This window comes from Electrona antarctica (assembly GCF_951216825.1).
Source record: "Electrona antarctica genome assembly, chromosome: 17".
NCBI classification, from domain to species: Eukaryota; Metazoa; Chordata; class Actinopteri; order Myctophiformes; family Myctophidae; genus Electrona; species Electrona antarctica.
In genome coordinates this window covers 14,397,126-14,412,952 of record NC_136798.1, presented here as the reverse complement: position 1 = coordinate 14,412,952, position 15,827 = coordinate 14,397,126, and the positions used below count along the sequence as shown (strand labels likewise).

At 43.0% G+C, this 15,827-nt stretch overlaps 1 long non-coding RNA gene across 1 annotated transcript in view; it reads left to right on the top strand.

The window, feature by feature from the left end:
* Nucleotides 1–938: 938 nt before the first annotated feature.
* The window catches only part of LOC306941176, a 41,680-nt gene continuing 26,791 nt past the window's right edge, over nt 939–15,827 (top strand). The window contains exon 1 of the long non-coding RNA XR_013792098.1: nt 939–1,020. This is a non-coding gene — a long non-coding RNA (uncharacterized lncRNA). The remainder of the gene's footprint in view (nt 1,021–15,827) is intronic.

Below are 15,827 nucleotides of genomic sequence, written 5' to 3'. Positions count from 1 at the left end.
TGTGTGTGTGTGTGTGTGTGTGTGCGTGTGCGTGTGTGCGTGTGTGTGTGCGTGCGCGCTTGCATGCGGGTGTGCATGCATGCTCATGCAAACCATGTTTTAACTTTATAATTAGGGGAGGACATTGTTACACTGTTGCTATGCCTGGATGAATACGTAATCAACGTCAAGTATAGCAGCTGTACTATACTATTTAATAATGCATTAAGTATTATTATGGAAAAGTGCTGCTTTCAAACAGTTTTATAACCCAAATGCTGACATGTGTCAAACTTGTTTTGTTTCTTTTCCATTATTGGTTATTCCATTCCAGAATCATGTACATCGGTGTGGGTGGCTTTATTTCTGCTAATGTTCAGTTATTCTTTTTTTATTATGCTCATTCTGTGTAATCGCTATAAAACCTACCGTATTCAGAAATGTGCACACTAAAGCAGCACACTGCACACAATGTAATCTGGTCTTGTACTTATTAAAACAATTTTCAGCCTGGCACCCCTACTTTGGGCATGATGTAGGTGAAAATGTAAAATGATTTCAAAAGATTTCAAGCATTGTCTAACATTTCTTGATTTTCAAAGCCATTCAAAATCTACAACCTCACAACGTGTCGCTTCATTGAAGACCACCATAAGTCATAACTTTTGGCTGGTAAACAGATAGATAGATGCATAGATACTGTAGTTTATTGTAAACAACTATTAGATTGTGTGTGGAAAAAGTGTTGTTATATTCTCTATTCCGGGACTTGTGTATTGTTTTTCACACACTTAATTTATTTATTTTTATAATAATTTAAAAAAGCAAAGCGAGACAGATATATCATTCAACATTTAACAGGATAGAGATGTCGTTTTTGGGATTAGTTATTAACCAATAACCACTGCTGTCTGTTCCTCAGTCCACCAGAGAGAGATGAGCTTTTAACGTCCGTCTGACACCCATGCAAATGAGGGAGCTCTGGAATGCGCCACACGCCAAGCAGATGGACCTGACAAGCCCCTCCCCACCACCCTTAAGGTACATGACATCACCACATATGGCCACCTTGATTGATCTGTCTATTAAGCGCGATGGCTGGCTCAGAAGGGGTGGGGGGTAGAAGCAAGGCTAAGAAATTAATGGTGGTTCTCAAAGTGGGGTCCGATGACCCCCAGGGGTCCGTGAAAGGGGTTCCAGGGGGTCCCCAGCTAAATAATCATACCAAATGTACCTATACAGGTCTGTAACTCTGAGAGTTTATAAATGAAACCAAATGGACCATTTGCATTCCATTTGGATCCACTGGTGTACACTCCCAGAGTTATGGGGTCCGTGAATTAATGCATACACAAGCGGGGGTCTTTGAAATTCAAAAAGTTTGAGAACCACTGGTGTCGAGACTGTTTAATCCTATATTAAAATTGGCTTAAGGGAGGCGGGCGGACCCATGACATATAATCATGCCCATATATGGCCATATACTGATGACATCAGGGATCTCCATACAGTATATGGGCATAAAAGGGACCAGGGGTTATATACAGAGATACATATACAGAGATCTCCATATATGGCCATAACAGTCGGATCAGCCGTGAGACGTAGGTGTTAGGGTCGCTCGTGTCTAGGAACAAATGAAAGGGAAGGGACGTGAGTCACGTGACTGGACACTGGGGATGTGCCATGACGCTCATGGGTGGCAAATCTCACGTGACTGGACACTGGGGATGCGCCATGACGCTCATGGGTGGCAAATCTCGCACCGGATGTTCAATGAAATTCATGACAGATTGGCAGTGAATGGAGTCGGCTGGATCAGCTCATGAACAAGGACTATTTATTATTCAAGTATTTTTATTGAAGTTTGAGACAGGACAAACAGATACATAACAATTACAAAACAGATACAGGACAAAACAACACCAGTACTCAACATTCATGTAGAAAATAAAAAAGTCTGAAATATGAACAAGGACTATTTATGAACGATTGTGACCGTTGTCATATGGTACAGGAATATAAAAGAAGACATATCACAGGTTGTTTTCTAATTACTTGCTTTTCTATGTTCACAGTACATAATTTTATTGAGGCATCTAAACAGCGGCAGGTATCATTTCTGTCTGGGAGTTATAGCAAGATTTGGTTGCCAGACAGGAAACGGTGGACAGTCTCGCGATATCTTGGCACGTCCAGAAACGTACTTTGTGCTCTATAAAACTATACAGTGTACACATCGAAAAGCAACACAGCAGACAATGATGTGTTATATGTCTTCTTTTATTTTCCAGAAGCGATTATTTTACAATGGTCTCAATCATTCAGAAATTGTGTTTGTTCATAATGCTTGTCCACTCAGCTCCATTGACTCCAATGTATTCCACCAGAGTTTCGGCAACAGATTGCCACCGAGTGTGACGAATCTCGAATCTGCCGGATGGAATTGCAGGATAGAGAAAATGACGTCGGCAACCCTTCCTTCATTCTCATTTGTTCCTATAGAGCGTCGCAGTCCCGCCCCTTACCATGGACCAGGAAATGAATACCAATGCGTTTTTCCCATAGACATTTCGTAAAGTATTTATTTAAAGACCTTTTAAGCGCCGTACGAAGCCAACTCGAGTCGTGACAAATCATGACAACACACATAATATTTTGGACCAAACAAATAATTACATAGAAGAAAAACAACAAAATAAGTGTTGTAACCTGCCGTTTCTTTCTTCTTTCTAATTATTTTTTCGGCCCCAAAAATTGTGTTTGTTGTCATGATTTGTCACGACTCGAGTTGGCTTTGTCCGCGGCGTAAAGGTCTTTAAATAAATACTTTCTGAAATGTCTATGAGGAAAATGAACGGAAAATCATTTCCTGGTCCATGGTAGAGGGCGGGACTGTGACGCTCTATAGGGTTGCGTAGCAGCCATGGCTAATACAGAGTTAAAGTATAACACTGCGTAGGGGGAAATGAACAGCGAGAGAGGAAGGAGGCCGGACGGGCCTCCAGATGTAGACACACCACAGCACTGCGGCGGGGAGCTTGTGTAGTCCTACTGTGCTTCTGGCAGGTTGCTGCGGAGGCCTGTCACTGCACACAGCAGGGTGTCCAGCCTCTACATGGTATTCTGTAGTGCACCGTCAGGGGAGATTCATAAATCACTGGAACACACACACACACAGTCCATTTCGCCCACCACCACCACAGCCAAGACAGTCCTCTAGTCACACTTCCAAAACCACAGATATTTTAATAATAACCCTCCTTAACCGCCCACACAGTTTGACCACCTAAACCCTCTTAAGAGTAAAAGCGTAAAACTGTACGTAGTGAAACTGACCTGAGTTCTCTCTGTACATTTTGCCGTGCAAATGTAAATCTTTTCACCAAAATTGTCTTATCTACAAGCATCTGCATGTAGATTGGCTATTTTGGCGAATGTCTGCCCAGAATATGGATGATGGTCAAGAAGTTAACAGTGTGTTCATAGGGCATATCTAAACAAATCCATAAATAAATATTGTGCACATCAAGTGGTTGCACATCAAATTGTTTAAACACTCTACTGATAAATAATACTAAGCATTTCTCCCCAATATGGTCCATACTATCATCAAGCTAACTGCTACAGTAGAAGGCTCAGAATTGAGTGTAGAAAATGTTACAATTATGTTCAGTGATAATTATGCTAACAAGCCATTTTCAGATTGATAACCCTAACAACTTAATAAGGTGTTAAACGTTCTGTCTAGAATGTTTTATGGGTCAGTAATTATGAAAGGACATGGACACTTGAATCCAACGGGATAGAGTGATACATGATGTACAAGTACACCCCTTGGACATGACGCTAGTAGCCTATGTCGCAGGGAGTGCCAAGCAGGGAGGCATTGGTATGACCCAGCCAGAGCAGAGCTCGAACCCCAATCTCCCAGTCTCAGGGCGGACACTGTAACCACAAGGCCGATGAGCTGGTCTCTGAGCACAAAGTACTTTATAGTTATAAAGAAGAAAACAAATGAATTGTGACATGTTTGGCTGAAGATATAGCATAAACATATCAGACAGAACAGACAAAACGTTTTGTTTTCATTGCAAAATAAAAAATACACTTCCACAGAGTATTTCCGCCCCACATTTGTACTGTGGCTACTCATTTCACTGCCACTTGTAATTCCATCCTCTGGCCTTGCCTAACATGATACATTACAATTAGTTGTGACAGCTGTGTTATCACTTTGGCAGATTTTATGTTTTATTTTTAGTGTTTCACATGGATATGACAAAAACAACATTCAGAAAAAAGCAAAAACAAACACTATGGACTCATGCGGAAGAAGCAAGAAACCATAATCGTTTGTCTTTGATTATGATGTGGTCCTTTCCTAAACAGAATGAAGGATATTGTATAAGTGTTAAACTACTTTGCTCCAAATACAAAATAGTTCAACTGTGTGGTTTTCATTTAGTTTATTTGATTAAGATTGTAGGGCACCAATGTGTTGCTGACATCAGCAACCGAGCACAATTGATATAGCTTCAGTACAAGCCCAATCTAGTACAAGCTTGGCTAGTCACTTTATAGATTGATAAACAATGTTTGAGATTCACAGTATCACAGTGGGTAGTCTCTTCAAAAGCAGTAGAAAATACATTTGGTTATAGTTATAGTTTCTATAAATAACCCACATACTAAATGTTGAAATACAAATAAGAAACGCAAACACATAATTTTACAGCATTTACTTGCTCAGATGCAGAGAACAGGACAAACATGGGCGACACAGATTGTCAGTATCACCTCGTTTTTATCCCAGAATGCAACAAGGCAAAGCTCATAAACCCTTCAATTGGGGCAGAAAATGACAGACTGTCCTCCTGGAAAGAGCGGTTCATTGGTTTGGGTTGAAAACTGGCAGTGATGAAGAAGACAGGGATGTATATTTCTGCCAGCCAGACACCCACATACTGTAGGCCTCCATAATCAATCCTTCGATCTGTCAGACTGCAGACTCAGCCAAACAGCAGTGTATGCGACAGAGTAAGAGAGGAGTGAGTGTGATGGAACTTACTGTATGGTAAACACTGTGAGGCTGTGCCCGTGGCCATTTTGCTAACCTTTATTTATCCAGGGAAGCTTTTGCTGAGAGTACATCCTCTTTTTAAGCACCACCCTGCTTTGCTGTTGTCGAGTTACACACACGTTTAAAGTTTACACTGCTGGCTGTCAAACAGAACCGCTCTCTTTGTCAGCTGAGTACTGAGTAGCCCTACTGTGTCAGGCTGGAGTTTATTTTTAAGTGCCGTGCTGAAGGTGCCTTATGGTTGTTTATGGATGGAGACCATTTACTTGCTTACTTTCCAACACAAACTCCAGCTTTGTGTTTGTGTGAATCATAGCGATGATTTGATTGGCCGAGCACGAAATTGAGATGATTTCATTGGCTGAGCAAAGGACGTATTGAGGATAAAAAGTGAGGGCAGAAAATTGAAGACGCAAATTGTGATTGGCCAGAATGAGATGATAAATGATGATGTATAAGAGTGTCTAAGAGCGTCCCTCACTTCACAGTTCACACGGGTGTGATTTGTTTTATAATTACATAGGTCTAATCGAGCCCTCATTGTAGCAGTGCAAGAAATGTGCATTCAAAATTAATTATTATTATCATCATTGTTCATTAGCAGCTTAACTCATTATCATGTACAGGAGAGACTGGGGTGAGTTCAATCAAAAATCACCACTGACCAGGTGGAGATGGTGCTGTAACTGGAGGGATCTATTTGACCTATACTGCCAAATCAATGATGACTGACATAGCATAGCAAGAAAAGAGGCCCCTTCACAATCTTGCAGTTAGCTTTGTCTTTCAAACTTCTTGAACAACGGTAGTGACATATTCTGTCATTTCACAGAACCCCTGCCATTTGCCACTGTAAAAATATTAGCCCAGGGCCGTTCCACCGGACTCACTGACATCTTGAAATAATACAGTGGCATACTGAGAGATAGAAAGGAAAAGAGATACTTGTTCTCATCTCTCATCTCTGGCCTGGCCCGTCTGAGAAGCCAGTGTCGTGATCTCTATAAATATAGTAGTCGTTTGAAAAATAACAGGGGTTTGCATGCCACATGCGATGACATGCTCCCCACACTGTCCACCCAACAGCTATCTGGAACGCAGTTTTCCATAATGTTCCACCAAAGATGGAGCTTCCAACCCCAAAACACACACACACACACACACACACACACACACACACACACACACACACACACACCAAAATACACATCTTATACAGGGGCCAGTGGACACGAGAGTGTGGCGAAAGACAGCCGTGCATGAGATGAGCTACCTAATCACGAAGCAAAAGGCCTAGGAGAGACAGGAGGGATTAAAGGATGAAGGGAGTATATGGACAAGTGAAGAAACCAGTGGCCATTTAACGTGACCAGTCATGAACACGTCGAGGCGGACCGGCTCTCTGGTGCAATTACCAAGCGGATGGCGACGCGACTCGACCACAGCTCGTTTTAATCCACGGAATGACAGGCAGCATGAGGACAACATAAGTGGCGATGTGTCAAAAGGCAGTGTTTTTCTGTTTGCGCGAGGAGCATGCAAACGTCACCATATAGGAATGGCAAAAGGAGAAATTGGCAGATGGTACATGTAATTACACCCTGTTGTCATGCTTTCTTCACATTCTGTCTGCATAACCCCTGTCTGTCCCCTTTTCTCTCCCCCACTTTTTCCTCTTTTTCTCCTCATTGTTTCTCTCCATATTCCCCTTTTCCCTGCCTTTCTATCTTTGTAGTGGCGGTTGAGCATAGGCAGCGCAGGGCATTTTTTCTTTCTACATATTTCAAGGCTTTGGTAATGTATTGGCTGATTGATACAAGGTCCCGCATACCATACGGCTCCACTGAGATTTACAATCTGGCCCATTCCTCGAAACTGGTCCCGTATAATACCTCGGCCATTCAAGAGGAGCACCATGCCAAAAATATCTTTTGGTGTTTAGTTTAGGATGTTAGGAGGTTAAGGTTATCCTAGTTTCTTTGCTGCAGCACTTTGTTCTCTTTGCACGCTATACTTATGTGACTATTTACCCTGTTGTTTGTTGACTAGGGTTCATTCTTACTCTGATTACGAACTTGCAAGTATAGCATCTGCTAAATTGTAAATTGCAGGATGGACATAAAATTTGCTGCACATGAGTTCCAAAAAGAATAAAAAATGCAAAGGAATGGAAAATCTGATTAGAATCATTGAGAATGATTCTGGTACTGTAACCCATATGGGTCTCCCGTGCAGGGTGAAAACATTATTTGTCACCAGTATGACATCATTATCACAATTGACTAGTGACATCACCCAGATCAGCCATAAAACATATTTCTGTCTTCTGTTATAATGAATACACAACTTCCACAATTCAACTCATGAACCTCTTCCAGACATTATAAACCTCACCTTTCAGTTATATGGGACTGATTTGCTATGTTTTGTGGTTCTTCTCTAAATGATGTGTTTTTAGATCTATGGTGTAATTCTCTGTGACAGAGTTGTTGTGACATGCGCATGAGCCCCATATTCTTGAGAATACACATTTTTTCCAGGCAAAAAGGATGGAAAAGTAACATCATTCAATCAGCCAAATACTGGGAAGTTTTGCCGTGGCTGCTGTGTCCGTCTGTTCTGTGGGCCAGGTTGGCTGTTAGACAACTGTGTTGGTTTAGCATCATCTCCTGTTTGGCTGATGGAATAGTGGAAATGACTGTCGAGTTTGCTGGATCCTGCCAGCCATTGTGCCAAGTTTATTTCCTGTCTGTCGGTGAGACTCACTCAAATTAAATCCACAGCATTTTCTCAATTCGCCATTTGTTTGTGCATGACTACTTTGTGTTGTCTCCCAAGTTATCATCACCACAAACACCACGCCTCCTGCTTTGATTCCAGATGGAGAAATGCCCATCAAGCTAGGTGTTCGCTAAATACCCAGCTGTGTAAATTGTTAATTTGACGTCAGTAAACAAAAACCTGAGCCGTCCGCTGAGACAAATATGATAATTGTTTGCGGATTATGGAGATCTGGCAGGCAACTTGGCAGAGACTGTGAGTAAACGGGGAGAAAGCTCAACTCAAACAAAAGGCACTTCCTCAGGCAGTGGAGCTGTTGAGCTGTATATACGGTACACAATGGTATATTCCGTGAGAACACATGTTCATGAGGTGGACATTTTGGTTCAATCACTATTATACACTGCATTGAAAGAAAGAAAAACCCAGTAATTAAAATGTATTATGTTACACAGTTATCAATATACAGCTAATTCAATTACTAATTGTGGGCTTGTGTAGTAAGTCCATTATTCCTGGGGCAGTGTGACATCATGTGAGTCAACCAATGGGAAAACAGAGGGAGTGGGGTTACACCGTTTTCATTGGTTACTAGGCTGTGACGTCATGTGGGTCAATTGACACACTCTTTGGTCCAGTTTTATAGCCCGCACCCTGTGATGTCATGTGGGTCAACCAATAGGAAGACGATGCAGGGCACACTGTTTCTTCAGGAACAGTATTATCCAGTTAGTGTGGTTGCTATAGGCCAGGGGCGTAAGGTTATTAAAACGTCAGGGGGTGCTCCCCAGCCCCGCCCCTTCCCCCCCCCCCCCCCCCCCCCCCCCCAACGCGGGGAAAAACGATTTTTTTTTTTTTCTTCGTTTGGTACTTTATTTACAGTTTGCTATTGAACACAGTGCGCTTTCAGTTCACAACAAACACATTAAATTGTTTCAGCATCTTGTGCCAACATTTCAGAATGATCAATGATAAACGAGTTGTTTGTTTTTTTCGTTTGGTACTTTATTTACAGTTTGCTAATAAACACAGTGCGCTTTCAGTTCACAACAAACACATTAAATTGTTTCAAGGTTCAAGGTACAATATAATACGACATCAAAACAGCAAACAAAAAATAATAGAGTGCAAAAAAGAGCAAAAATATAATACGACAGCAAAACACAGCAAACAAAAGTGCAAAAAAAAAAAAGTGTAGAAAAAGAGTATCATATGTACATGTGCATGTTTTTGTGGCCGTCGCTTATTCACATACCATTTAGCGTACGAGGAAAGTGTTTCTCCTTACAACTGTGCGGCTGATGAACTCGTTGGCTATAGCACCAATGTCCAATGCCATCACCATATCCCTGTGACAGTTCACCAGAGCAAGGTGATTGAGTCTCGCTTGTCCCATTGTGGATCGCAAATAGGTCTTGAGTCTCTTTAGCCCTGAAAAGGACCTTTCTGCACTGCAGGATGTGACAGGGACAGTCAGCACTTGTTTCACCAGTCTTATGGCCTCTGGTAAAGTAGATCTGGCGGTCTTCCCCTTCTCACTTTTTAAGAACTCCACGACATCATGAAAGGTAGACAGTGGAACTCTATGTCGCTTTGCCATGTCAAGCAACATGTCACGATGCAGTGTCAGCAGGACACTGTCAAAATCACTCCCATAGAACTGCACTATGCTTTTGCAGTCGCCCTTCCCGACAAGAAAGTCCTCTGCATCTCGCATGTGTTGGTGCACCGAAGCACTAAATCTGCAGTTCAGGGATGATGATGCCATGTCCATGACTTCAAAGTATTGCTGTCGGTGCATGTCCTCTGCTGCCTGGAAGACGTGTGGAGGAGCCCCTCCGGTGTCGAATCGGCGGGGAATCTTTCTTTGTTTCGGTACAGTTGGGCTTTTCAAGCCCAACTCCTGTGCTGCTGCAGTTGTCTTTTCCCAAAGTGGCTGGAAACCTTCACGAAGAGACGTTATGTCTCCTCTGAGCATGTCCAACTTGTCTGCAGCTTGCTGGAGGTGCAACTCGTGGCTTTGGAGAGAAGCGTTGACCGTTTCCACTCGTGAAAAAAAAGTCAGCATCATTTGCAGGGAGAAAAAGGTGGTAAACTTCTTTAGCAGCGAAAACAGGCCACCGGCCTTCGTAGCTGAGTTGTCGTCTGATTGATGCATACTAGCATCGAGAAAGTCCAGGATTGCACTGTAGTTGGAAAGCACTGCTTGTAACGACGCCGCTCTCACGGTCCAGCGTGTTGGGCACAGAGGTTTCAACGCCGGCGCATCGTCGTCCTGGTACGACTTAAACACAGCCAGTCGCTTTGGTGAAGTTCTGATCAGTGTTATTAGGTCACGAATAACTACCATGAAATCCCGACACACTTTGATGTTTTGGACAACATCCTGCACAACTAAATTCAGGACATGTGCGGTGCAGTGAATGTAAACAGCCCGAGGCTCCAGCGCCTGCATGCGGGCTTGCAAGCCTGTTTTGCAACCAGCCATGTTCGCAGCACCATCGTAACACTGTCCTCTGAGTTTACTTATCGGCAGTGAGTATCTGGTCAACACGTCTTGTAACAATGAATGAATACATGTTCGCCCAGACAGTGGCCCAAGCCACTGTCTGGGCGAACAGACCTAAAGGTGTGTGGAATGTGCCTACGTGTCTTGTTTTTGTTTTGACTTCAGTGTTGCCACATTGTGTGAGAGAAATAAGCCAACCCACCTCCAAAAACCAGGGAAGGGGATCTTCAGCCCTTGATTACGTGACAAAATGAGGGGATATCTCAGGGGGTGCTATTTGGCTTATTAATTTTTCAGGGGGTGCACAAGCCCTCAAGCACTCCCATAGTTGACGCCGCTGCTATAGGCAACACACTATTGTTCTCGGTCCGAGATTTTTTTCCTTGCAAAGTGAACCTGCTTCAGAATTTCACCTTTCTAGTTTATGTTATTGTCTTAACCCGCTGGGATTAATTAATAACATGCCAGGATATCGCCCCGTTCAACCCTTATTTTGAAGATCCAAAACACAGCGACCGGATGTTGTGTCAGCTTAATGGTGTGTGTGTTGTCGGATTGATTGTTATTGTTTCACAAGCCGGAGAAGTAGGCCGGCACCATTTCTGCAACCGCTAGGCTCCGTGCAGTAAGCGTTGTTTTGACCAGAAATGCCGCCTGGGAGGGGGATTTGGAGACTAAAGCGACTGAAAGCGTGCGTGCGCGTGCACAATCAAGATGGCACAGTGTCTAAGCTAACAACAGATAGCCATCCGAAGCTAATGTGAGTAGCCTTTCCACTAGATCGGCTCAAACACATTTATACAACTGAATAAACGTAGGCTACGTATTTTGGCAGCATCGCTACCTGACAAATAACACAGGCTACGTTTCTTTTTTAACGTTTTATTGGGTGGCCCAATAGAGCGTCGCAGTCCCGCCCCCTACCATGGACCAGGAAATGAATCTCAATGCATTTTTCCCATAGACATTTCAAAAAGTATTTATTTAAAGACGGTTACGAAAACAACAAAAAAAGTGTTGTAACCTGCTGTTTTTTTCTTCTTTCTAATTATTTGTTCGGTTCAAAAAATTGTGTTTGTTGTCATGATTTGTCACGACTCGAGTTGGCTTTGTCCGCAGCGTAAACGTCTTTAAATACTGCACTCACGTGTAAAAAATGCCCCATCAAACTTTCAGATGCTGTTTTTATCCCAGTGTGGAGGAAGAATGATTAGGATTTGTATTGTGATCTCTCGCCCTTGAAATATATAATCCATTGGTTTCTGTTGTGTTTGAACAATAATAGCAATTCAAAACAGTTGTCCTCAAAACCACCTGCAGTGGAACGGGAGGTGCGCTCATGATAATGGCAGCAAAGCCTGGTTGTCCATGGCTGCAAGCGCACCTGCAGCCCATCAAGTATAGCCTAATCTATGCTTCGTCCCGCGATGGTGTCGCGCATGCAGACCTCTATGCTCACAAGAGTGGCATCCGCGATGCGATGTGAGCTTGTATATCAGCTGTTCTGTGCGCAATACTGTTGCGCTTTGAAGTATAAATGTCTCCTAGGGTGCATCTCACTTGCCAACACACAAGAGAGATTGAATGGACTGAAACCAGCGCTCCCCAAAACAACAGGTTTGGAGATCTGTTGGGAATTGATTACATGAAACAGTCACCCGTGCGCCCAGTCCCAATGTTTGTAAACAAATAATTGGTCTATAGGAGTGCTTGGGGTGCGTATACTACATGGCCTGCTCAAATGCCTCACAGTGAACTTCTAGTTTGATTCCCAGACGGCTGGATTTGCTGCATGTCTCTCCGCTGCACTCTTTTTGCGTTTTCATGACTTTGACAGATTACTTTTTGTATAGTCATCTCTCATCTGTCTGAAATATACCTCTTTTCCACAGTAGCAGTGAAAGGTTCTGAGGCCGATGGACGACGATTGAGAATGGTTCCATTACACTGCTCCTAGTGGATAGGGGGAGGGCTGTTTTACTGAGACAATATGTAGTCCAGGAAGTAAGTGAGCTTACTGCTAAAATCTAAAATATCTAAAACCACATATTACACACATTAATCGGTGCAGAGGGGAGAGGATATAGTGTAATATAGCCTGTATATGTTTACTCAATGTGTGTTGCGACCACATCAGTTTCAAATTATCCCTGACGCTCGGCCGTTTAAAACAATGTAAGAGTGCAGTTTGACAGTTGGTACATATGGGAAGGGAGAGGGGTTAAACCAAGGGGCTTGTTAGCTGAGCCTGGAGCATGTAGTAATTCATAAATCTGTGACATCACCCTGCACAGAATGTTTGCAATTACCACAAAATACCAAAGAGAGATTCAAACCGCTAGACTAGAGGGACCAAGAAATTGTGCAGCATCTCTATAGATATACAAAGTACAATAATATACCACCACTATCCTATTTTTACAATCCCCCCCTCACCTCACCTCACCTCACCCCTCTGTCTCTGTCTCTCTCTCTCTCTCTCTCTCTCTCTCTCTCTCTCTCTCTCATGCATGTGACACATTAAAGTCTTTAAAGAAATGTAGGGGTGCAACAGTTAATCAAACTAATCTTTTTCATTTAGAGATACGCAATATAATCTGTAGCGTATCGAAATTGGCTGTATCAGCCATAAAAATGCCATATTGGTATTGAATCTGTCTCAAAATAATTTAGATAATTTTCACCGATATTGATGACGCAATTATAATTTGATCGTCAAGGGCTTTGTACTCGCAGAGCAGCCAGTCTGCCTATCCTTCTCTCTTTAAGAACATCAGCTGTTAGTGGGGAGGGGGGCTTTATACGTACTTTCACTAGCAAAACAAAAATGTAACATTTTAAATTCAGCAATGAGATTAATATAATATAAATATAATAAAAAATAATGTATATCGGTATCTGAATTGGTATCGGTATCGGCCGATATTACCCTGCAAATCAGAGATCAGATATCAGTCATAATTTGTGCATCTCTAATTTCATTCATTATAAAAGTGTCATTCGTAGCATTTGTAGCATCCATGTCTCGGCCCCATACCACCCATTCCACGGTAGCCACATACTCTCTTGGGGCCATCTCGCATGTCAGATGTCCACACTGGATGAACAGCTGTCAGGGTACTGTGTCAGGGTACCTGGAACTGGTAGCGAAAAGCTGAAACTACAGGAGCCAACCAAATGCATATAGTTATAGGAGGGGAAAGAGGTGCACTGCCTACGTACACACGTTGTGGCACGACAGTGGAGCAATCCAATTTTGGGCAAAAATAGGGAACGAATTAACAGGCGAAAATATTCAAAATATTTGTGATCTTGTAGACCTGCAACACTATTTTTTTTTAAATGTTTTTTTTGTGGCTTTCGCCTTTATTTTATGTTTTTTATAGAGGGACAGACAGTAGGTCGAGCCCGTGGCACACTGCCAGACTCGGGCTACCGGCCAAGGTGCCTGGACCGCTGAGCCACGGCCCAGGCCTCCTGCAACACTATTTATGCTCCACACCTTTGCGCAACAAAAATAGGGCGAAAGTGGTACAATCGATTAGTTGATACATAAAACACATTGATTATTTGATTAATCAAAAGAGTAGAATAATAACGGGGAAAATTATCAATAGTAGCCCAAAACAAATGGTTGATTGCCAGTTCTTTAAAGAGGGTGTGTTTGGAAAGCTGTGGCTAGCAGTCTAATAATCCCACTGCCACTGTGGGACCACAGAGCCTGGCTGGCACTGGGATCAAAGCCTGAGTTCCTCATCCTTTCTACAATGGAAGCCAAATGTCCAAAGAGGCTGAGGACTTTAATGTCTAGAAAAAGTGAGGGGAAAGCTTTGGCACTGGTGACGCGCGCACACACACACACACACACACACACACATGCACGCGCACACACTGTTTGAGGCACTTGTCTTCAGGGATGGGTGGTCTGTCGGGGCTGGAATGGGACGTGTGTGTAGGGGTGTGTTAGCTGCCTTTGTGTCAGGGAGTGGGGTCTTTGTTCCCTTAACCAGGGAGGTGGGACCAACAGATTAAGCCTTTAGAAGTGCAACCGACCACCATGGGGGCACGCCACAGGGGAGTGTGCACGTGCGTGCGTGCGTGGCATGCATGTGTGCGTGTGTGTGCTATCTTGTAATTTTGTGAAGGTGTGCAGTGTTCGTTTTAGTGTGAAAAATGACCCATAATAGTCAATGTTTTTGTTTTCTTCCATCTTGATTTCTTCAAACATGATGCGAGCTTACATAAATTAGATTGCCTGTTTTTGAAAATGTTGACATTTTAGAAATGTTCCACCATGCATTGCACAGAATATGCCAGGTTGAAAGTCACTAAGTCTGTCTGTGAGTTTTATAAACATTTTAACCAACTAAAATGATTTGACACTATTGCTCTGACAATAATAAACGCACGTTTTCTCGTGCCAATAAATCTCCTTTGAATTGAATGGAATTGAATATTAACAACAGCTTGTGACTACAACTAACTAACTAACTACATTGGACAGGTTCCTTGTTCTCTTTCCTGAAAAAGTAACGGTTTGGCACATACAACAAGGGGTCTGCCAGTGACGGTTTGTAACTATTTGAATGCATATTAGCATGATTTAGCCAGATTGTGATGGGGGTCAACAGGTCAATAGTTCTTATCCATCTGTCCCTCTGATGGCATGGCTCCCAGGTCAGTGTGATTCCTCTGTGAGGGAGCTAATCTCCCCACGGCACTCAGTGAGCCTCCTGTGATCTGTTCCTCTAAAGCCCCTCATCCCCACACGCTGCACAATGGGTCCGGCCGAGGGGAGGGACACCATCATAACACACGTGCACGGACACTGGCGCGTTCACTTGTATGTACGCACAGATACACGCTCGCACACACACACACACACACACAGCGTTTTGGATTACTATACTGTACTTGTGAGGACATCAACATTTTACGATGCCAATTGTATGAATGCAGTTTCTACAATTCCTTTTTTTAGCGTAAGCTGTTAGCCCAAAGCTGCAACATAGCCCTGCAAGGCTGCAACGCATTGTGAGCATGTATACTGTAGATTGGCACTTTTTCGGTGTGCGACATCTGCATGAAATTATTATAGAGGCATAACTCAAACCCAACCCTAACCCCTAAAATTCCATTCCTTGTTCAACATAAAACAATATTGTATGGACCAGGAAAATGGTACTCAAAATGTCTATTTCTCAAAATCTATTATCCTTATTTGGCAAGTACAGTATAGTAATACATTTACACGCACGCACGCACGCACGCACGCACGCACGCACGCACGCACGCACGCACGCACGCACGCACGCACGCACGCACGCACACACACACACACACACACACACATACACACAACTCAGAACACACACACAACTCAGAACACACACACAAACAGATGGGCTGTTATGCACACAAAGGTGGAGAGGCAAATAAATACCTCCTCTTTTGATTGGAGCATGTCTGAAGCGT